The 24,492-nt window shown below is 43.3% G+C and overlaps 1 protein-coding gene and 1 pseudogene across 1 annotated transcript in view; both read right to left on the minus strand.

Moving 5' to 3' along the window:
* GRID1 (glutamate ionotropic receptor delta type subunit 1) overlaps positions 1-24,492 on the minus strand; it is a 706,314-nt gene that overhangs the window by 518,217 nt on the left and 163,605 nt on the right. The gene's annotated exons all lie outside the window — the stretch shown is intronic.
* On the minus strand, positions 12,778-12,895 carry LOC111736629 (annotated as a pseudogene).

Consider the following 24,492-nt stretch of genomic DNA (forward strand, 5'->3'; position numbering starts at 1 on the left):
GATATTGAGCATCTTTTCATATGTCTGTTGGCCATCTGTATGTCTTCTTTGGAGAAATGTCTTTTCATGTCCTCTGCCCATTTTTTGATCAGATTGTTTGTTTTTTTATTATTGAGTTGTATTTTGGATGTCAACCCCTTATCAGCCATATCATTTGTGAATATATTCTCCCATTCAGGAGGTTTCCTTTCTGTTTTGTTGAAGGTTTCCTTCACTGTGCAGACACTTTTTAGTCTGATGTAGTCCCAATTATTTACTTTTCTTTTGTTTCTCTTTGCTCGAGGAGATGTCTGAAAAGATATTACCCAGACTGATGTCAATAGTTTGCTTCCTATGTTTTCTTCGAGGAGTTTTATGGCTTCAGGCCTTATATTTAAGTTTTTAACCTATTTTGAGTTTATTTTTGTATATGATGTAAGAGAGTAATCCAGTTTCATTTTTTTTGCATGTATCTCTCGTTTTCCCAACACTACTTATTGAAGAGACTGCCATTACACCACTGTATATTTTTGCCTCCAGTGTCATAGATTAGTTGGACATATAAGCAACAATTTATTTCTGGGCTCTCTATTCTGTTGCATTGATCTATGTGTCTGTTTTTGTGTCAGTACCATACTGTTTTGATTATTATAGATTTGTAGTATAGTTTGAGGTCAAGGAGTGTGATACTTCCACCTTTATTCTTCTGTCTCAAGATTGCTTTGGCTAATCATGTCTTTTGTGGTTCCACATAAATTTTAGAATTATTTGTTCTAGTTCTAAGAATGACATTGATATTTTAATAGGTATTGCACTGACTGTAAATTGCCTTGAGTAGTATGGTCATTTTAACAATATTAATCCTTCCTATCCATGAGCACAGTATATCTTTTCATTTATTTGTGTCCTCTTCAACGTCTTTCTTCAATGTCTTAGAGTTTTCAGGTCTTTCACCTCCTTGATTAAGGTTATTCCCAGGTATTCTATTCTCTTCGATGCAATTGTAAATGAGACTCTTTTCTTCATTTCTCCTTCTGACTGTTTGTTATTAGTATATAGAAATGCAACATTTCCATATATGAATTTTGTATCCTGCCATTTTCCTGAATTCTTTTATTAATTCTATTAATTTTTGGTGGAGTCTTTAGGGTTTTCTACATATAGCATCATGTCATCTGTAAATAGGGACAGTTTTACTTCTTCCTTTCCTATTTGTATGCCTTTTATTTCTTTTTTTTCCAGTATTATGTTGCATAATAGTGGTGTAAGTGAGCATCTTTGTCTTGTTCTTGATCTTAGAAGAAAAGCTTCCAGCTTTTCACCATTTAGTGAAAATATGTTAGCTATGGGCTTGTCATGTACAGCCTTTCTCATACCCACTTTATTGAGAGTTTTTATCATAAATAAATGTTGATTTTTGTCAAATACTTTTTTTCTGCATCTATTGAGATAATCATATGATTTTTACCCTTTGTTTTGTTGATATGATGAATCACATTAATCGTTTGGCAGATGTTGAACAACCTTTGCATCCTTGATATGAATCTCACTTGATCATGGTATATAATTATTTAACTGGATATTAAACATTGTGCTTCTAAATAACCAACGGATCAAAGAGGAAATCAAACAGAAAACCAAAAACTGTTTGTTGAATTAGATTTGTTATTATTTTGTTGAGAATTCTAGCACATGTGTTCATCAGGAATATTGACCTGTAATTCTCTTTCTTTAGAGTATCTTTGCTTTTGGTATCAGAGTAATGCTGGCCTCGTAGAATGAGCTCAGAAGTGTTTCTTCTTCTTCAATTTTTTAGAATAGGTTAAGAAGGCTAGGTACAAATTCTTCTTTAAATATTTTGTAGAATTTACCTGTGAAACCATTTGGTCCTGGGCTTTCTTGTTTGTCGAGAGTTTTTTGATTACTGCTTCAATGTCATTGCTAGTAATTGGTCTGTTTGGATTCTCTGTTTCTTCCTGGTTTAGTCTTGGAAGGTTGGATGTTTTCTAAGAATTTGTCCATTTCTTCTAGATTGGTGAATTTGTTGGCATATAATTGTTCATAATATTCTTTAATGGTCTTTTATATTCTTTTATATTTCTGTGGTGTGCTCTCTCTTATATTTCGGTTATAAATCTCCTTTCATTTCTGATTTTATTTGTGTGTGTGTGTGTGTTCTCTATTACGCTTGATGAGTATTGCTAGAGGCTTGTCAATTTTAGTTATCCTCTCAGAGAACAAGCTCTTAGCTTCATTAATCTTTTCTATTGTCTTTCTATTTTCTATCTTATTTATTTCTGCTCTGATCTTTATTATTTCCTTCCTTCTGCTTACTTTGGGTTTTCTTTGTTTTTCTTTTTCTAGTTTGTTAGGTATAAATTGAGTTTTTTCCTGCATTTTGTGGTAGTCCTGTGTAACTATAAACTTTCCTCTTGTAACTGCTTTTGCTACATGTTATAGATTTTGTAAGGTTGTATTTTCATTTTCATTTATCTCAAGATAGTTTTTGATTTCCTGTTTGATTTCCTCTTTGATTCATTGGTTATTTAGAAGCACAATGTTTAATATCCATATATTTGTGTTTTTTTCCTGTTTTCTTTTTCCTATAGTTGCTTTCTAGTTTCATGCCATTATAGTCAGAAAATATGCTTGATGTAATTTTAATCTTCTTGAACTTACTGAGGCTTGCTTTGTGGCCTAGTATGTGATCTACCATAAAATTTTCCAGAGTAGATCACTTGAGAAAAATGTATAATCTGCAGTTTTTAAATGAAAAGCTCTAAATGTCTATCAAGTCATACTGATCTAATGTGGCATTGAAGGCCATTATTTCCTTATTGGTTTTCTGTCTGGATGACCTAGCCATTGAAGTTAAGTGGAGTATTAAAGTTCCCAATTATTATAATATTGCTGTTAATATCTGGTTTTATGTCCATTAACATTTGCTTTATATACTTGGGTGCTCCTAGGTTGGGTGCATAGATATTTACAATATTATATCTTCTTCTTGGATCAACTCCTTTTAAAGTATGTAATATTCTTCTTTGTCTCTTTTTACATTCTTTGTTTTGAGGTCTATTTTGTCTGATACAAGTATTGCTATCCCAGCTTTTTTTTTTTAATTTCTATTTATATGAAATATCTTCCTCTATCCTTTCACTTTCAGTCTGTGTGCGTGTGTTTCAACCTGAAGTCAGTCTCACGTAAGCTGCATATTGATGGGACATGTTTTTTAATCCATTCTTCCACCCTATGTCTTTCGATTGGAGCATTTAGCCCATTTACATTTAGGGTAATTATTGGTAGTACTTATTGCCATTTTTAACTGCATTCGGTTGTTTTTGTTTTGTGTATCTCCTGATTATTTATTATAGTTAGTTAATTTTGCTACTATAGTATTTTAATCTTCCTATTAACTTTTTAAGTGGTTGATTCACTGTGATTATTGTAAATTTGCCTTTACCAGTGAGATTTTTTTTTCCTTTCCTGTATTTTCCTATTCCTGGTTATGGCCTTTTCTGCATAAAGAAGACCCATTAACATTTCCTATAAGGATATGTTTAGTGGTGCTGAACTCATTTAGTTTTTGCTTGTCTGGGAAACTATCTTTCCTTCAATTCTAAATGATAACCTTGCTGAATAAAGTATTCTATGTTGTAGATTCCTTTCTTTGAGCACTTTAAATACTTCCTGCTGCTCCCTTCTAGCCTGTAAAGTTGCTTCTAAGAAATCAGCTGATAGCCTTACAAGGTTTCCCTTGTATATGACTTGTTTTTTTCATTCTTCCTGCCTTTAAGACTCTCTATCCTTGACTTTTGCCATTATAATTAGAATATGTTTTGGTGTGGTCTCTTTGGGTTTATCCTGTTTCAAACTCTCTGGACCTGGATGTTCGTTTCTTTCCCTCGATTAGAAAAGTTTTCAGATATTATTTCTTCAAATACCCTTTCTGCCGCTTTCTCTTTCTCTTCTCCTTCTGGAATCCCTAAAATGTGCTTGATGTTATCCCAGAGATCTCTTATACTATCTTCATTTTGTAAAATTCTCTTTTGGCTTTGCTGTTCTGACTGGGTGATTTCCACTATTCTGTCCACAGGTCACTAATCCATTCTTCTGTGTTAACTAATCCACTTTGATTCCTTCTAATGTATTTTTTACTTCAGCTATTGTATTCTTTATCTCTTTTTCTACATTTTCTATCTCTTGTTGAAGCGTTCTCTGAGTTCCTCTGTGGTATTCTTGAGTTTGTTGCACATCCTTATCACTGTTTCTTTGAATTATTTATCAAGCACATTACTTATCTCCATTTCATTAGGGTTTTTCTCTGGAGTTTTTCCTTGTTCCTTCATTTGGGACATATTCACTGTCTTTCCATTTTATTGGGCTTTCTGTGTTTCTTCCTGTAAGTTGAATAGAATAGCTCTCTCCCCCAATCTTGAAAGAATGGTTTCTGAGTAGACCGTGTATTGAATAGTTTTGGCAGACCAGTTGTATTCCGGGATGGTGCATGTGGTGGCTGGTGTGAAGGGATGGGTTCTGGGTGGAATAGCCTGGTGTGTGCTTGCTTCATCACCCTTCTAATCTAAGTGGGGATGCCTGTGGAAAATGAAGCTGCTCCATGCACTTTTGGTGTACCCTGTTTCTTTATTTGTCTGTGAACTCAGCTGGGTCTGTGCAAGGTTGCTTTACAAGCTTGTGTGTCAAGGGCCCACCGGCTAAGCCCCCTCTCCCGTTAGGGCAGGCATTCACATGCACACCTCCGCATTTTGTAATTTCTGCTCCCTTTCTGGGCAGTACAGTTCCTTGAGCGCTCAGCCACAGCCCTCTCACACCACAGATAGCCCTGCGCGCATGCCCCGTTGCTTAAATTATCCGCAGTCAGAGGCGGGTCTGAGCGGGGTCACTCTGTCTGCTTGAGTTTCAAAGCTCTGCTAGCTTTGCCTTGTCTCCTGTTGAGGCCACCTTGCTTGGGCACATACAGCTAGTTGTACTTTGGTAGTTCTGAACTTTCTCCTGGCGGGGGCAGACACTCCTAAACGGGTGTGCAAATGTCAGCACCCCTTTCACTCCGAAAGGGTCAGCCTTGCCTGCGTGTCCTGTTGCTTTAATTGCCTGCAGTCAGAGTAGGTTCTTGGAAGGGCTGCTCTACGTACCTGCCCAGTTCCGCCCCTTCGCCCAGTGAGTGCACAGCTGTACTTTGGTAATTCGGAACTTTCTGGAACGCGGGCAGGAGCTCCTCCTGCAGAGATGCGCTCAGAGCAGCACCCTACTCACTCTACACAGAGCAGCCTGGCGTGTGGGCACTGCAAAGTCCCTCCGACTCCACACTTTCCTCGGGCTGGGCAGCCCTGTTTGTGCATACAGCAGTGCCCCCACTATCTGCGCATTTTCTCTGGACCAGGCAGTCCTCCCTGCAGGCACCGCAGCATTTTGTCTGCTCCCCACTCTTTCTAGGAGTGAAAGCCCCATGTGAGCACACAGTGGCATCCCACTATTTTCTCACTTTCTCTGGACAGGGCAGCCTGTAGGCAGCTACCACAACATTCCATGGGTTCTGTGCTCTCTTCAGGTGGGGGAGCTCAGTGGGAGCATGAAGCAGCACCTTTCTGCACCTGCTGGATCAATCTCCCAGTGAAGGGGCCCCTTGTATGCAAGCTATGGTTATCTCCTGTTTCTGCTGGGTCTGTCTCCAGTAGGGGTGGCTAGGGATGTGCTACAGTGCCCTGCAGGTCTGCTAGAGAAACTAGATGGAGCTCCCCATTATCCAGGTTCAAGGAAAAGTAAACAACAGCGCTCACCCTTCCTGGGGTCCTGGATTGTTCCTGGAGAGCCGTGGTGTTTCCTGACCTTCTCTATGCAGTCACTCTCTCTTGTTGGTTGTATGGCTGTTCATTTGGCTCACAGTTGTCTCAGGAAAATCTGCCCTAAATATAGGTGTACATTTAGGCAAGCGCAGCTTCCACCCAAGCCTCCATCTGGCCAAACACCAGCAAAACCACCATTCTTGAGGTCCAGCATGTGCCAGGTCCTGGGCCAAATGCTGGGGATCCAGAGGTCAACGAAATATGGTTACTACCCTTAAACATCACACCCTGGGCAGGGGTAGGAGGACAAAATGTTATGGAAACAAATGAATAATATAGCACAGTGTTAGAAGCATAATAGTAGTCATCAAAAAAAAAAAAAAAGGAAGAAGAACAGAAATAGCACAGGAGAAAGTGTATCTAATATCACCTAAAATAATAGAGAAGATGTTCTCTGAGCTGGGTCTTGAAGGCCTACTAAATTCACCAGAGTATGAAGTGAAAGAAAGGCATTCCCAGAAGGAAGATCAGCATGTGCAAAGGCACTAAGGCTTGGAAAGATGCAGGCACTAGCAGGGGCCAGTCCACACATGTTCTGAGAACTAAAGCAATCCAGCGTTGCTGGAGACTAGTGGCAAAGGTAGGAAGGTATAAAAAGATGATATCTGAGAGAAAGGAGGGAGAGCCCGGGTTAGGAAGGGTCTTAGGGGTCATATTGCAAAGCTTGAAATTGATTGGGCATCCATAGAGAGTCACTGAAGGTTTTCAGGCTGGGATTTGTGTCCCCAAGTCTTCTCTGGTAGCCATGGATTAGAGAAAGAAAATATTGATTGAGGAAACTTTGATAAGTCGTTATGGTACTAATCTAGGTAAGAAATGATGAAGGTCTGCATGGTGGGGGTTGAGAAAGGGTAGATTCAAAGATGGTCAGGAAGATCTGATGGCTTTGAGAGAAAGTAAGGAATATCACTCGAGTGACAGTGGTGCCACCAGCCAAGACAGGAGGGAACTAGATCTGAGGGAGAAATGGTTAGTTTAGGCACTGCATCCATGAGACAGCCCCGGCACACACAGCATGGCTGCCGTCAGGTCACTGGTGTTTTATCCCCACAACTGCAAACAGCAGCAGCAAACAGCAGCAGCACCCACCCTGAGAGAAGACAGATGAGCATTTCCTCCAGAAACAAGTGTTTCCAAAACAATGAGAAAAACCAAGGAAGGAAAAAGCTATGTCTGCTCCTGGAGAACTTATTTACCATTAACACTCAGCGAGAAGGGTTATTTGAACCAATTACAGTGCAATGCCTTTTCCCTATTCCCTCCAATTATGGCTGTGTTCTGAGCCTCCCCCTGGAAAAACCTTGCAACATCCAACTGACTTCTCCTCTGGAGGTTTCAGGCAGAAGTGGTGGGGGGTGGGGGGGGGGCAGTGGCGGGAAGGGAGAGAGAGAGAGAGAGAAGACCTGAGTCCACCGTGGTGAAGAACATGTTCTGCCCTCCATGAGGAGATTGAGTCACAGCCTTGAGAAGTACAACGGATGAGGAATGGTACCAGTTTGCAAGGGAGGGGGCCTCAGGCTTCCTGCAAACCTCTGGGCTGACATTTCACTTCAGAAATCAGGTCAATTCAACAAAAACCAAATCTCCAAAATCAGATTCCCAATGACGAGATCATCAAATGACCAGTTCTGTTAGCGGCCAGCTCACCAGAAACTAAATCACAAGATCATTCATTTCCTAATGCCAATTGGCATTATTGAAGGTTTTTTCCTAAGTTTTATATTCATCGAGCCCCTGCCATTGCCTACATTTGCATATAAAACAGCAGCGGAGGGAGGGGCAGACCAGGCCTGAGAACTCACAGGGACCAAGGCAAGGGCTGGGGTGAGAGCAAAACTTGGAAAATATCTTCAAGCTTTCAGAAAACTGGCTATTCAGTAACTTATTCTAATGGCAAATTGGCCTGATTTTGGGCAAATTGGCATAGAGCCTTTGGTTATGATATCCAGCCTGCTCCCATCCACGCCCCAGAATCATGCCCATGGGCTATTTGGCTGCTGCTTATAGGCCCCAGGGTAGATTTTATCCAATTGCCACAGGGGACAGACTCAAGAGAGTCCACACTCCCACTTACCACCTCTGGGGAACCAACATGAGGCTCATTCCGGAGAACATGGTGAACCAGGGCTCTTTGAATTAAGCAGCCCCTCGGACCACACTTTGGAACCTGGGACCCATGGCCAGGCCTTCCTGGGCCTTCCTGACTTTGAGAAGCTCTCTTTTCTCTCTCCAACCACAACCCACCCTACTCCCAGCTGATAATTCCTCCCCAACATCCCTGTTAATTCTGAGTGGGACCATCTACCTCAGAGACCCTCAAAATCAGTGCAAAGGAGGCTCAGTAAGTTTTCTGGAGTCAAGGGCAAGGACTATTGGAGGGACCGGAGTTGCCAGCCCCATGTGCTCCCTGTTCCAAGCTGGGCTGAGGCAAAGGCATGAGCACCAGGGAGCCTCGTGGGAGAAAGTCCAAGTGCACCCACTTACTCTCAAGCCTCCCCCACATTTTTCTGGGGTTCATCCACAAAAGGCCCCATCTCTGTGTTTACTGCAGGCAGAAGCAAGGCAGATGTCAGAAGCTGAGGACAGGCCCTAGAATCAGGCTATGAAAGTCCTCTGAAACTGGCACACAAATGGTAACAGGTGCTCCCCAGAGCCCCTGCAGCACCCTCCTAAGATGGGGCCGAGGAAACCTGGGCCAGACCAGAAAGGCCACAGGTCCCACCAAGGACCTCACAGGCTCAAGGCAAACTAACCTGGAGGGTCCAAAGTGGTGCTGAAGACCAGAGTGGGCAGGATGGGGGTCCTTGCTTGGATGCTGGAAAATTTTTGCCACTCAGACTTGGTGACCAGCCTTTGTTGAACTGGGCCAGAATGGGAAAGCAATGGTTTCTGAACATGGCCCTCTCCTGCCCCCAGAAACCCATGGGTACCTTCAACTCCAACCAGCATCAGCAGCACTGTACTTTGCCAAAACAAAGAAAGAAAAAAATGTCCTTCATTATCTCTCAGGTCTGGTGAATATTTTGTTCCAAAAAAAATGTCCTGAGACCATAAGCATCAGAAGGCAGCAGGCATTCCATGGCTCCTTGGGACTCTCAAGCCAAAAGAAATCCTGGCTGTGACTCTTGCAGGTGAGAAATGCCCTGGACTTGGGGGCCTGTGGCCTTGAGGAGGCTTCCAGAGGAGGCAGACAAGAGCCATCCTGTTGGGAAGCATAGAAACTCTAGTGCATCAAGGTCATCCACATCAACACCACCGAAAAGCCATGAACTCATGGCCATAGACACCTGCCCTGCGGCTCTTGGAAATGTGTGCAGGGGTTGGCAAGAGGCTCAGCATTGAGAATCTAGCTCTCTGCTTAAGGCACAATTCTCAACCCAGGCTGCTTGGGTGGCTGGGGAGAAGAGGGAGGGGATGGTATTAATGGTGTAACTACTGAAAGCCCCAGAGGCTGGTATGCAATACACAGAGTGGAGCTCAAATGATCTACTGGATTCCCAGACTGATCCCTGCAGTTCCCATGTCATCTCCCGGGAGAAGTACCAGGAGCAGGACACATTTCTTAACATGCCCCAAGCCTTGGCCTTAGGTGGGCTTGCTTTTGAACTCATCACTCAGTCCCCCACAGACTACTTATACCCAAACGACTTGGCCTGCACCCAAGGCCTCCACTGCAGCCATCACCTTACAAACCTAGGCAACCAGGTATGGGTCGTAGAGCTCAATGGTCCTTCATCCAGTTGCCCTGAAGCCCTGGCCCCCAGGACCTGGGCATCCCATGGTAAATGGAGACCCCATTCTCGTGATTGCAGGGAGACCTAGTACTGAGCAGAGCGGTCCCTGACACTCAGAAAGCCAGATGTGAACACAGAGAGGGTGGCAACAAGCAGCTCCAAGCAGAGCCAGGAGAAGGGAACACAGACCTCTCTGGGAATGAGTTGACTCAGAGAGACAAAGAGGAGAGGGCCATGGTAGGTCCAGGAGAGAGTGTGGAATGGACACCTGTGCCATGGACATGAGGGCGATTGGTGAACTGAAGTCACAGGTCTACCCTTCCTTGGAACATGGACATTCTAAGCATTTGGTGAAAACCATGGACTTTTTCCAGAGAAAAAGTAGAAACATGCATGCATGCCTCCCCGCCCCCCCCACACACACACACTCACACTTTTTCATACAATTTCAAGGAGTTTATGGAGTCTATGAACCCAAGAAGAGAAACTCTGAACGAAAAGAAGTCACATTATTTTGCACATTAAGTAATAACAAGTATTATTAATTAATTATTGGTACTTATCTTCTTGCTTTCTTATTTATTATTTCCAGTCTCCTATTCTAGACTATAAGCTCCATGAGAGCAGGAACTTTGACTCTGTCATTTTCTGAGAATGCCCAGTACCTAGAATAGAGTCTAGCATGCAGCAGACACATAATAAACACTTGTTGGATGAATAAATGAATTTATAACTTTGTGCTTCAATAGTTAGAAGTTGTTATGATCTTGCTCCCATGGGTCTGCAAACTGGCATGGGACAAACCACAAAAGAGAGGTAGGTGGAATTCTCTGAGTTTTACTTGGCAACTTCAGACACCCACCACCACCACCACCACAACTAGCCCCTGGCGTCAATTCCACATCAAACTGCACAGAAGCCGAGAGTTCCCGTTGCTCAGTGCTCAGCCCTTCCCTTGGGAGTTTGGGGTGAGATACTGGGCATTGCAGAATTCCAGGGTCTGCATTGCCCTGAGGAGGCAGCCCACCAGCACTGGAGAGCAGTCAGCGAATTCACATGTGCACTCTGCCTTCCAGCCACAGAGACTCGAGGCAGCAGTGGCGGGGGCCTCCACACTGCTCACCATTGATCTCCACTAATGAATTTCTTTGTGGAAAGGAACAAACTGCTCTACAGTGAGACTGGCCAAGGCCGCCCCAGCGCAGCAGCCTGGTGTCTCAGGCATGCTAATTACCCCGCTGTCTGGCTACATCTGATCAGTTTCTCCCCACCGACATGCTAATCTGTTTCCACCTGATGTCTTCCGAGCAGGCCAGAGACTTACTAATCAACCCTAATGCAGACAGTTGATAAAGGAAGAAAATTATAACATTGAGATTAAGAACTATGATGTCAGCTTGTAGAAGATCGAGATTCACTTAGTTTCTTTTGTAGTGCATTTCAAGGACTATTAGTTGAAATCACTCTTTGTATTCACAGCCCCTGATACAATCCTGACTGCTCCACCCTTTTTCTCTCCAGTGTGAGACAGATTCCAGCAAACCAGCATGACTCACTTTTGTGATGGATGTTACACAGATGGATTATCAAACTAACTCGACTTGGAGATCATAAGGGATATGTAATTGTTTGAATGAATTCAGGCATGATAGTTTCTTTGGCATGGAAACAGAATCCCTGTGACAGTCAGCATGGTATCTGGAAAAGGCAATGGAATTTGTTTAACAGCTTTATTGAAGTATAATTGATATGCAATAAATTGCAAACATTACAGGGTACAATTTAATACATTTTCAACATATGTATCACCACGATAACCACACAGTCAGGATGGTGAACATGATCCCACAAAGTTTCCTTGTGCCCTTTTGTGGTCCCTCCTATCCACTCCCCTTCCCCGGCAACCAGTGATCTGCTTGTCTCTACAGATTAGTGTGCGTGTTCTAGAGTTTTATATAAATGTAATCATACAGGATGTACTTTTCTTTTGTCTGCTTTCTTTCACTCAGACTAATTTTGAAATTCATCCATGCCCTTGCTTATACCAATTGCTGATTCCATTTTATTGCTGAGTAATATTCCATTATCTAGATGCACCACAATTTGTTTACCCATTCACTATTGATGAACATTTCAGTTGCTTTCAGCTTGGGGCTATTATGAATTAAGCAGCTATATAAGTCTTTGCATGAACATATGCTTTCATTTCTCTTGGGTAAATACCTAAGAGTAGAATGGCTAATGTGGTAGGTGTATATGTCACTGTTTAAGAAACTATGAAACTTCCCCAAAGCGGTTGTGCCATTTCACTTTCCCACTAGCAGTGTATAAAGATTCCAGCTGCTCCATAATCTCACTAATGCTTGGTATTATGGATCTCTTTTAATTTTAGCCTTCCTAATAGGCATATAGAAGCTTTTCATTGTAATTTTAATTTGCATTTCCCTAACTAACAAGCATGTGCCTATTTGCCATTCATATATCTTCTTTGGTGAAATATCTATTCAAATATTTTGCCCATTTTTCATTGTGTTGTTTATTACTGAGTTTTAGGAGTTCTCTATATTCTATATATGATTCTTTTATCAGACATGTGATTTGTAAATATTTCCTCCAAGTCTGTGACTTGTCTTTTTATTCTCTTAACAGTGTCTTTCAAAGAACTTAATTTGAAAGAGATCTTAAAGAGTTCTTAATTCTTAAAGAGATTATCATTTTAATTTTAAAATCCAGTTTATCAATTTTTTCTTTTATGGACTGTGCTTTTGGTGTTGTATCTAAGAAATCTTTGCCTAACCTAATGCCAAAATGATTTTTTATTGTGTTTTCTCATAGTTTTAGTTTTAGATTTTTCATATATCTGTGATCCATCTTTTACTTACTTTTTATATATAGTACAAGGTACAGATTAAAGTTTATTTCTTAGCACATATTTACTTGTTCCAGCACCATTTGTTGACAGACTATTTCTTTCTCCAGTGAATTGCTTCCACCACTGTTGAAAATCAATCATCTATACATGTGGGGGTTTATTTTGGGGTTCCCTGTTCTATTGCAGTGGTCCATTTGTCTGTTTATACCAAAAACAGTGTCTCCTTTTTGTTTTTAACAGAATTTATTTTTTATTTATTTATTTATTTTTTAATTTTTAGGCAGGGAAACTCTTGGTTAACCTTATAATCCCTTATTTTTATTTTTTATGCCAACAGCACCTGGTCTTCCTAGGTGGTCTCCCATCAAGTACTAACCAGGTCCGACCCTGCTTAGCTTCCGAGATCAGACAGGATCAGGCTTGTCCAGGGTAGCGTGGCCATAGACCAGTGTCTCCTTTATTGTAGTTTTTTTAATGTCTTGAAGGCATGTAGTTTGTCCTCTAAGTTTCTTCTTCCTTTTCAAAGTTGTTTTGACTGTTCTAGATACCTTGCATTTCCATATGAATTTTAAAATCAGCAAGTCAATTTCTACCACAAAAAAAAATGCTAGGATTTTTGTTAGGATTGAATTGACTCTACGGATTAGTTTGAGAACTGATATTTTAATAGTAATGAGTCTTCCAATCTATGAACACAATATATCTTTCCATTTATTTGAATCTTGTTTAATTTCTCTCAGCAATGTTTTATAGTTTTCAGAGTACGGACCTTGCTGATTTTTGTTGGATTGATCCTTATGTATTTCACATTTTTTTATACTATTGTAAATAGTATTTTTATTTTTATTTTAATTGTCTATTGCTATTATATCAATACAATGAATTTTTGTATATTGATTTTTTTTGGTCTACAATGTTGCTAAGCTCACATGTTAATTTAATATTCTAGTAGATTTTTTGTAGACCTGTTGAATTTTGCATATAGATGATCATGTCATCAATAAATACAAAGTTTTAGTTTTTTCTTTTCAATCTGGGTGCCTTTTATTTCTTTTTCTTATCTAATTGTACCAGCTAAAACCTCAAGTGAAATGTTGAATAGATGTAGTAAGAGAGAACATCCCTGAATCATTTCTGATCTTACGGGGAAAGCACTCAGTCTTTCACCATTAAGTATGATGTTAGTTATAGGCTGTTCATAAATGCCCTTTACAAGTTTGAAAAAAAAAAAAATCCTTTATATATCCCTAGTTCGCTGAAATTTTAATAGAGTTGGATGTTGGATTTTGTCAAATGCTTTTTTCGGCAACATAATTAAATGGCTTTTCCTTGTAACTTTGTAGTCATGGTGAATTACATCAACTGAATTTTGAATGCTAAACCAACCTTACATCATTGGTCTAAGCCCCAATTGGTCATAATGAAGTACCCTTTTTATATGCTGTTGCTAATATTTTGTGAGGTTTTTTATGTGTCTGTGTTTATGAAGGATAGTGGTTTAGTTTTCTTATAACATTTTGTCAGTTTTAGTATCCAGATAGTATTGGTCTCACAGAATGAGATGGGAAATATTCCCTTCTCTTCGATTTTCTAGAAGACTGTAAAATTGATAATATTTCTTCCCTAAATATGGCAGAATTCAATAGTCAAGCCATCTTGGCTAGGAGTTTCCTTCCCAGAGGTTTTTTAAACTACGAATTTAATTTCTTTATAATAGATATAGAGCTATTCAGGTTTTCTACTTCTGGTCTTTAGTAGTTTGTGTCTTTCTAGGAATTTGTCCATTTCAGCCTGTTTGTCAAATTTTTGGCATAAAGTTTTTCACAATAGTCTCTTATTCTTTAAATGTCTGTAGAATCTGTAGTGATGTCCCTTTTCTCATCATCCTTTATGGTAATAATTTGTGTCTTTGTTTTCTCTTTTTTTCCTAATCACTGTCTAGAGGTTTATCAGTTTTATTTTCACAAAGAACTTGCTTTTGGTTTCATTAATTTTCTCTGTTTTTTGTTGTTGTTGTTGTTGTTGTTGTTTTTTCTTTCTTTGTTTTCTACTCTTATCTACATTATTTATTTTCTCCTACTTATTTTGGATTTCTTTTGCTTTTCTATTTCTAGTTTTTTAGATGGAAGCTGAGGTAATTGATTTGAGATCCTTCTGCCTTTCTAAGAAACAATGGAATTTGAAGTCACATAACCATCAGTTTTTGTAACCTTCTAGCTGCATGACCTTAGTCTAATTATATAACTTGTCCTATCTTCAGTTTTCTCATCTAGAAAATGGTATCAAAAGTACCTATCTTTCAAGGCTGTTAGACAATTAAATGAGATCAAATTTTATACACCAAGCCCAATGCTAGTTCACAGTAATTGCTCATGAAGTGTTTCTTCCCTTTCTATGATAAGTGATCACCCCTTCACCTCCTTGGGTGACACTCAGGGGGGAAAGTACCCAACAGTTATAAAATATGGAAGTTGATGCAGCACGAACTTCAGCAGGTCCGATCTATTCATTTATAGAGAAGCAAATTGAGGTGCAGAGACTTAAGCAGAACCACCTATTCCTGTAGGTTAGCTTTAGAGGTCCACACTGGAAAAACCGGAAACCCAGAGGCAGCTTTTCCATGTTATCATTGGTCTAAGTGGACATCCCGGGGTATAATCAAGAGAAAGACTTCCCCAGGTCCATTTTAACTTTTACTTGAGCATCTGACCCCTCAATTAACAATCCTCAGAAGATGCAGATCCAAGTGGGTTGTAGTAGGAGGAAAAGTATGGTCTTTGGGGTCAATATACCTGCCCTGCCACTTGCTGGATCTTTCACCTCAGACAAATTACTTAGTCTCCCTGAGGCTCAATTTCATCATTGGCAAAATGAAGTTGATAGTAATACCAGACATCTGACAAGCACTTTGACATGCCAGGCACTAAATGTTATCCCAGTGCCAGCTTTTCTAAACCTCACTAGAATGCTACACTGTAGAAGCCTATGGGCAACCAGAGATATACACAGATTGAATACTTTACCCAAGTTCACATTAGCTAGAAAGGATGGAGATGGGATTTGAACTCAGATGGTATACACCAGAGGCTGAGTGCTAAACCACCATCCACTGTTGCTAATTAGACCACTCTACCAGGGTTTTGTGAAAATTAACAAATACATCCAAGGGGCCTAGCACTGAACTAGGCCAAGAAATGTGAAATCCCCAGGAGCAGTCAGAGGGCTGGGCACCCCAGGCAGAACAGGTGATGCTCCTGACAGCTGTGCAGGTGCTGAGAAGCACTGGGGCCACTCTTGGGGCTGCCCTAGTTCCAGGGAAGGTATTTATAGTACAGAAGCCATCATGCCTGCTCAGGCTGAGCTGCACCTGGAGCTGATTTGCACCTGGAATTGGCCATTATCAGTTCGTTTCCATGCAGGAAAATTAATTCAAGGAGAAGCACCCACCACACATCCTCTAATGTGCTTCTGTTGCACAGCTGCTACACGAGACACACAAGTAGAGATGTCAGAGCCACAGAGACCACCCCTAGTCCTGATTAGTGGCAGGAAAATAGTCTCAGAGAAAGAGACCCACCCAAGGCCCACTGGTTAGCCAGGGCAGGGCTGATGGGGACTTGGTATCCAGGCCTATACCCTGCCCTGCCCCACCCATCCTTTGCAAGTCCTGGCAGAACAGACCTGGCAGAACAGAACTAGCACTGCTGGGAGACACATATTCGAAGTGACATACATGACAAAGTGAATGGAGGCGTGAACATAAGCATCCCCTCTCCACCAACACACACACAGGGCGCAAGAAGCTGTAACTGTCCTGCTGGGAGACCCCCTGAAGAAAACGGTGGTGGCCTTGGGGACAAGAAGGAACTGAGTGCAATGGGGAGGTGCGCAAAGGAGAAATTTGATTTTTATTTTGTATATTTGAGTGTTGTTTATGCCTATGCAATCAGAAAATACATATTCTCAATACTTAAGAGAGTTATTTATTTTTAGGAGTCACTGAGAGCCCTTGCTTTTGTGCTCTGGGTGAAGGGAGAGCTTACAGTTGATATCACTGGGGCCCCAGGTGGTGGAGCCATATCCAGATGCTGGCCTCACATATAGGGAGCGGAAGAAAAGGGAACTCACAAGGGCAGAGTACCCACTGTGCTAGGCACCTCACTGGGCTACAGCGAATTGGGCGTTCTCCATGGCAAAGATGTGAGGTTAATTTATTCAAGATAGTGAGCAAAATCGCTGCATGGGTTTGAATCCCACTCTTCTCCCCGCTCCAGGCTGAAGGACTCCCTATAGGACAAGGACAGGTGGGCGACATGTGGCTGAACCACCTGCTCAGTTGTGCCAATCCCCAGGCCAGTGTGGGCTCAGGCCCCTGCTCCCTTCCGGGAAAATCAGTTCACTTTCCACAAATCAACCCAGAGGGAAAACAGGAGCTGCAGCCCAGAAGCAGCCAGCCTCCACTAGGCCTGGCCTGTTCACACCTGCCTCCCCTCAGCCTGCTGCCTAAGGCAACAGATTCCATTGCCAAGACCCACTCCCCAAGGGAGGCGGAAGCTTCTAACAATGTGTGCCAGAGAGCTTAGAGGGGTGGTGACATTTATGGCACCCCCTACCCCCAGGTTCCAGGGGGCTTGCAGAGCTGCTCTGGAGCTGTAGGATACATGTCTGCTCCACCTGCCATCCCCCACCCACCACTGCCAACCTCCTGTGTTAAAATATTGATAATCACAACACCCATTCATTGCTCCCCCTGCCTGGCACACCAGTGACCTCATTTAATATTCTGACAATGCTATGAGATAGGTACTAATGTATCTCCATTTAACAGAAGAGGAAACTGAGGGTCAGAGTGGTCCAGCTAAAGAAGCAGTGGACGGAAGTTGCACCAGTCTGAGATTCTAATCACAAGGAGCACAGGGGAAACTGCTGTCTGGGGCCACAAGCAAAGCCAGTCTGCCAGGCCCAGGACTCTTCTGACACCTGCCCAGAGAAGCAGCAGGTGGCCCTCTTTCTGAAGCACCCATTTTCAACTGACCAAAGTCACTTCTCTTTGATTTCCTGCTGTCTCAAACTCAACAGGCACCTGCTGGCACTTTCTGAGGCTCTATCCCCCTCCTCTGAAAAGAAAGAGGTGCACAGGGTCATTTCTGTAACATTCTGTTACCCTGGAAATCCATGACTTAAATCGGACTTGCTGCCTTTCCTCCCAACTCTCTCTCACACTGTTTTTTGGGATCAACGAACCACTGCCCTTCCAGGGTGGCAGTGGAAACTTGAGGGAGCATCTGATGCCCACCTCCCACTCCACCCACCTTAACCAATCTTATTCCAGTTCTTGTCACATATGTGTGCACACACACATACACACACCTACTTCATTCCACGCAGTGCACTAAAAATATGACTTAATACATCCTTGACCATGAACCTGCATTAGCTCTAATAGCAGGGTTTCCTAACTTTAGCACTACTTGCCATTTGGGGTCAGAAAGTTCTTTGTTGTCAGGGGCTGTCCTGGGAGGAGGGGCATTGGATGTTAGCAGCATTCCTGGCCTCTACCCACTAGATGCCACTAGCACTCCTCCCTTGTCCTACAATGACAACCAAAAATGTCTCCAGACATAAGCCACTGTCCTGCTAAGAACAACTGCCCTATAGGGTAAAGTCTAATCTTCTAACCTAGTTTACCAGGCCCTTCATTTTTGCCTGCAAACTCACCTAATTTTACTTCCCATGATTCCCTATCTCCAAACTTTGATGATTTTCTATGCTAATGCTGCTCCTCTCCTGGAGCACCCTTGTCTCCATTCACTCATATCTCCCTGCCCTTCGGGGTCCAGTGTGGCTCCCATAGAAAGCCTTCCTATGATTTAGCCCCATGTTACCTGCTTTCCTTTCAACATAAACTATGCCCTTATTTATCTTCTGTGTCACCATCTTGTCCCTCACCCCTATGCAGATAATATATACCCTGAGAGTTGGACATGTGGTACAATACTAAAATGGCTCTCCAGAATAAAAAGTGATGGTGCACAGATTTTTATTTCCATGGTGTAAATACTCCCACCATGACCAATTTCTAGTTACTAAAATGCTGTCACTCAAGATGGAGTTGGAAGAGGTGACCCAGTGGATCTGGTGAGCCCGCGCACACCACGGCCTCCAAGACAACACACATGCCTCTTCCCCTCGCTGCCCCTGGCCCAGCAGATGTGGGGAGCCAAGGAATCTCACCATGCCCTCTGCAATGCTGAGGTGAGGTTGGGGCAGCAATCCATGGTCATGGCCTGGCTTTGTAGCCAGGGCCTCTGACTGCAGTGGCAGTCACCGAGGCTAGAGGGAGGTCCAAGGCGGACCCCTTGAGAAGAAGGAATGTTTCCCCCCCATTCCTTCTCCTGAGGTACCCTGACCCACCATCCCCATCCTGTAGGTCAAGAGTACACCTGACTCTTACCCTGATTTTCTCTCCCTACACAGGCCATAACCAGAAGTTTGCAGGAAGAATTTCACCTTGAGCTGCCCTAGGCCCTCCAGTGAAACCTGTGCTGACTTAGAAGGAGGCAGATTTATTGATCTTTCTTGGTGACTGTTGGCAAGATTCATGGCTGGCCACAGACTACATTTATCCGTACCTCTGACTTTAATTACCACAAGCAACTAAGGGGTGTGTGTGTGTGTGTAAGCTCTAGATCTCTAGTCCTTCTATTTCTGTTACATCTAACCCATTTCACACAATAAGCATTGGCTCAGTGCCTCTGCCATGCTCCTAGCTCCCTTAGCTTAGCCCCTCTGGGACGTCCCAGCTCCCACTGGTGATCCTGACTCCAGAATCATCTCTTCCACTTGTCCCTTCAGCCCCAGGTATCCTGGTACCTTCTTACAGTTGTTGGTCTGGGTTGCTTCCAGTTCACATGTTCCACCTCTGCTGATACATGTCAGTTGTTCCCGATGTTAAATCCTCTCCAAACAACCTGGGCGGTGCTGTGTTTCCCTAACCAAAGCACACCGGTATATCCTGTGTAGCTGGCACATAAGGAGTCGAGAGATGAGAAAAGAGGCGGGGCTTGGGGTTGACCATGAAGGCCACATGGGCTACCTGAAGGAGACAGAGCACCATTGCAGGGCTCTAAGCAGGACACTGAGTTTAAGAAAGGTGACTTTGGTGGCAGAGTGCGGAACGAATGAATGTCTTCCAAAAGCTGTAACATGCAAATGAACACCATACACACTCACACACAAATCCATACCACCTACATACACACACGCAGACTCCCAAGTGACTATACTTCTTTCTAATACACTCAGAAAGCAAAGTGCACAAAAGGTGAAAACAACCCAAATATCCATCAACAAATGAATAGATTAACAAAATGTGGTACATACATACAATGGAATATTATTCAGCCTTAAAAAGGAAGGAAATTCTGACACATGCTACAAAACAGATGAACCTTAAAGACACTGTGCTGTACAATAAGCCAATCACAAAAGGACAAATCTTGTATGATCCCACTTATGCGAGGTACCTAGAGTAGCCAAATTCATAGAGACAGAGAGTAGAATGGTGGTTTCCACCTCCAGGGGCTAGAGGAGGGGGAATGTGAAGTGAGTGTTTAATGAGTGCTGAGTTTCAGTTTTGCAAGCTGAAAAGAATTCCCAAGATGGATGGTGGTGATGGTTATACAACAATGGGAGTGTACTTAATGCCACTGAACTGTACATTTAAAAATGATTAAAATGGTAACTTTTATGTTGTGTATATTTTACCACGATATAAAAAAGTAAAAAGTGAAAAAGCAAAATGGGAAGTTCCTGGCACACATGTACATGTCACAAGGACCAAGTAACATCCCTTAATACCTACATTTGTGCCAATGCCACAGAGCCATGAGGGTCTCCAGCAACAAAATCCTGACAACCACATGATGAGGGTGTAGTCTCCCCAAGCAGGCCTCTGAGTTCCGGCCCTAAGCCTGGCTTGTATGTGTATCCCTTGTAAATAAATGGTGCCTGTGAGGGGCCAGAGTATGTGTTTCAGGAGGACCTGGAGTGTGAGAGGCAGAGAAGACATAAAGAGAAGGCAGAGAAACCAGAAAATGCCCCCGGTCCCCAGGGCCTCATCACAATATATCTCTTGACTCGGGGGCCCTCCTCTCTGCACTCATGTCAGTTTGGCTCCACCCCAGATAGGACACAGCACAGCCTCGCTACCCACCTCCCCTTGCCCTCCCCCACCAAGCTACAGTGGCTCAATTCTCAAATTGCTTCTCATAAGAGCTGCTGTTCATCTAAGGGGGCCCCTGTTCCACTTCATCTGGTTCTCTTATTTTGGATTTTGTCCCTGACTTTCTGCCTAATCACACTTCTCTCAGCAGCATGACATCCAAGAATTTATCTTCCTCCAAGCCATAGAAAAAACAGGAACCAGACAGGGTCTGTTCTCCTCCAAAACACCTTTCTTCCTGCCTGCCTTATTTTGGTTCCTGGCAGCTCACCACTATCTTTTTAGCTTCCTAACTGGAAAACAGAGTCCCCTGCAACTCAGCAACTCCACTTTCTAGCAATCCATCCCATAGAAATACTGAGACATATACACAGAGCTGTACATTCAAGGGTGTGCATTATAGCGCCGCTTATAAGAGCAAAATAGCTAGAAACCACCTGAAGGAGGAAATAGATAAATAAAGTCCACCATTCACTCTGAAGAATGTTGTGGAGCAGGTAAGGAGAACAAAGTTGAACCAAGTGGACCAATATGGGGTAAAAGGTCCAAAGCAAGTAAAAAGCACCACACAAAACTACACGTAAGGCACAATCCTACTTCTGCTTTTGAAAAGCACCATGTATGTGAATGTGGATGGCTGATGTACATGTCACATGCCCAGAGAAGGCCCTTAATTACCACTAAAGGAAGGGGCGGGAAGAAGTGGAGGCTGCGAGGGCACTTATAATTTTTACCTTAGCTATTTTGTTTATATTTTTTAACAAGAACATAGTCATTTTGTGTCTTACACAATAAAAAATAATCTCAAAGAAAAACTCACAAAGGAAATAAAGCAGAATGTTCTACCCTTCCATGTTTCCCCACTGCCCTCAAAACACACAGCCCCTCTACCCACGGGGCCAGGCACCCCATGTCCTGGTCTTTGGTCCCAGACTCTAGAAAACAGCCAGGCATCATTTTTTTTGCTACTGGAATAGCCCTGCTTTCTCTTCCCCACTGCCTTCCCTTCTGTTCAGCCTTCCTCACTACCATCGGGGCTCGACTCAACTCGACTCTGAAAGGCCTTCCCAGGCTCTGCCAGGCAGGCTAAGTTCCCTGTTGAAGCTCCCGTGGTCCTCATAGCACAGCCTTCATCACAACCCTCATGCCCACTTATGGCAGTTACTATTAGGGCCAAGGGCACAAAGACTATACCTGCCTTGCTGATCTCCTATTCCCAGGGCCCTCGCACAGCACCTGGAACTCAATGGGTGTCTGTCCAATAGAACTGGACTGATTACATTCTGGAGGCCCAACTCAGTGGGCAACAAAGAACAGCAGAACAGGAATGCACAAATTCCATGACTTCCCTCAAGGCTAGCCCAAAGGGAGATCACATGGGACCATCCCATCCTGGCCTTTCTTCTGGAAAGGCGAGCTCCCACCTGAGATCAGCTAGGCCGTCAGAGGGCCAAACTTCACAGTCAGTGAACAGCGCTTGACAGAAACCACTAAACAAAACCCACCTCTGCATTTGCTTTAAAGTTGAGCAAGAGTTACCACCCGTTTTGTCCTCAGTCTCCCCTGCACAGATCAAGTCCCTCCAGGGGAATTCTTTGCAGGGCTGGAGAAGCCTGGTCTCTCAGAGGAGCAAGCTGCCCTGCTTCTTCCTTCCCTAGGACCTGGAGGCCTTGTAAGGTGCAGCTTCCTCCCTCTTCACTCTGGCTGCCAGGAAAGCATGATCACAGCGAAATTTGTGACTCTCCAGCCAGTATAGCCACTGGAGCTCTGTCTTGATTTTCTAACCGCAGCGCTCTTAACCTCATTGTCTCTCTAAGCCTCATCAGAAGCCTCCACGAACCATCTCTGGATGTGTGCAGGAAATAAACAAATAAGCAAACAGGCAGTCCAAGCAATACAAAACAATTAAACCCAAAGTCAAATGAGAGTGTACCAGGCCCACATGGAGGCTTCTGTGGTGTGGGAGACGGGGCTTGGGGGTACAGCAGCAAGCTCTGCCAGGCACACATCCCATGGCTTAAAGGGTAACTTCCATCAAGAAATTGGATAAACAGAGGTCTGTAGAGGAGACATAATGCTGCCCACAGGAAAACTGGCCATGTCAGGTGTGATCCCCATCTTCTGGTTCCAAGTGGTCTTGGCATCACTCCCAGAGCCTCCACTGGGAAACATGGAGTAGGCAGCTGCCTCCATAATCAAAACCATGGGCTTTTTACAATGGAGAACTGGCCACACAATATACAAGCAATTTTATCCTTTTCATACCTAGAGTCATGCAACCAAGGAGGCCAGGCTTCCATTCCTGAGCATCCCACTAGACAAGAGAGAACCTGCAAGAAGACAGTCTTTAATGTCACAGCACACATCTCACATCAGAAGAGGGTGAACCCTACTATGGACATGACGCATGAGCCACTCAGATGCCCCCAAGTCTGGGTGACACAGCTCCGCTCACCCTTCCCAATGTCATCTTCCATCACTTCCCAGTTCTTGGAGGAAGCTGCAGGCCCTCCCAGCCCTCGTCTCTTGTGAATATGCTGTACTATTTCACACCCTGAAATAAGCCTTCCTTCTTCCCAACTGTAATTCAAAATCCACTGCCTCCTGGGGCAGAGTGTGACTTTAGGCTTGAGGACTCACAAGGCAGTTTGTCCAACAAGCTCAACTCAATCAGAGGTCAGTACAGCTGGCGCTGTCCTGGGTACTGAGGAGGAGTAAGAAAAATGAGAAATGGTCTGAGGCCACAGGGAGCTCAGTCGCTCTGAGATCCATCATTTCATTTTATTTCAACCTCCAAGAACTCCTTGAGGTAGGCGTTTTTATATGCCCACTACCAAAATGAAAAAACTAAGGATGAGAAAGAGCTGTCAAGGTGCCCAGAGATAAGTTAGAAAAAGGCTGAGGCAGAAATGGAACCCAAATCCTCCAACGAGCTCACCCACAAAATCCTAGAGGTGACTACTGCTATCACACCGTGATATAAACATTTAGTCTGTGTTCATGCTTCCCGTGAAACTACAGGGAAAACTTTCTCAAAAGCTTGGCCTGTCTGAACTCTCATCAGGCCCTGGCCCCTGGGAACACAGCCACTCCCTATAAACTTGCCAAGGAGGAAGGTATAGAAGGAAACACAGTGAGCTAAATATGCTGGTTTGCTGGTAGGAGTAGGGGCAGGGAGTTGCCTTCAAATATCTTTGGACTCCACAGTAAGTGCATATTACTATTATAATTAGAAATCTCAAATAAAGAAGAAAATGCCTCCTGTAAGAATAAATGGGCAATGAAATGCCCCCAAATGTAGATTCATCCACTCACTCATCAAATATTTCTTGAGCACCTACAATGTTCCAAGAGCTATTCTATATGCTGGATATGCAGCATTCTTCAACAAAACAGACAAAACCTCTGCCTGCATAGAACTCACATTCTAGTGGGAGGAATAAATAATGAATGGTAATAAATTCAATGAAAAAAAATAAGGCAGAGAAGGGGCAAGGGGGTGTCAAAAGGAAAAGGAGTTCCATTTTTTAATGAGTTGGTGAGGGGAGGCCTCTTAGAGCAAATGGAATTGAAGTAAAGCCCTGAAAGTAAGAAAGCAGCCTGCAGATACCTGAGGGAAGAGCGTCCCAGAAGGAGGAAACAGCCGGCACAAAGATTCTGAAGTCCGACTACACCTGGCACATTCATGAAGCAGCAGCAAGGAGCTAGAGGGGAGCAGAGGGGTGAAGGGAAGAGAGGAGGTGACCGTGGGCAGGGTGTGGAGGCCCACCACAAAGACAGTGGCTGTTACTACAGTGCAGGGTGCAAAGCTCCAGGGGC

Source organism: Pteropus vampyrus, unplaced genomic scaffold, assembly GCF_000151845.1.
Source record: "Pteropus vampyrus isolate Shadow unplaced genomic scaffold, Pvam_2.0 Scaffold20, whole genome shotgun sequence".
Taxonomy (NCBI): domain Eukaryota; kingdom Metazoa; phylum Chordata; class Mammalia; order Chiroptera; family Pteropodidae; genus Pteropus; species Pteropus vampyrus.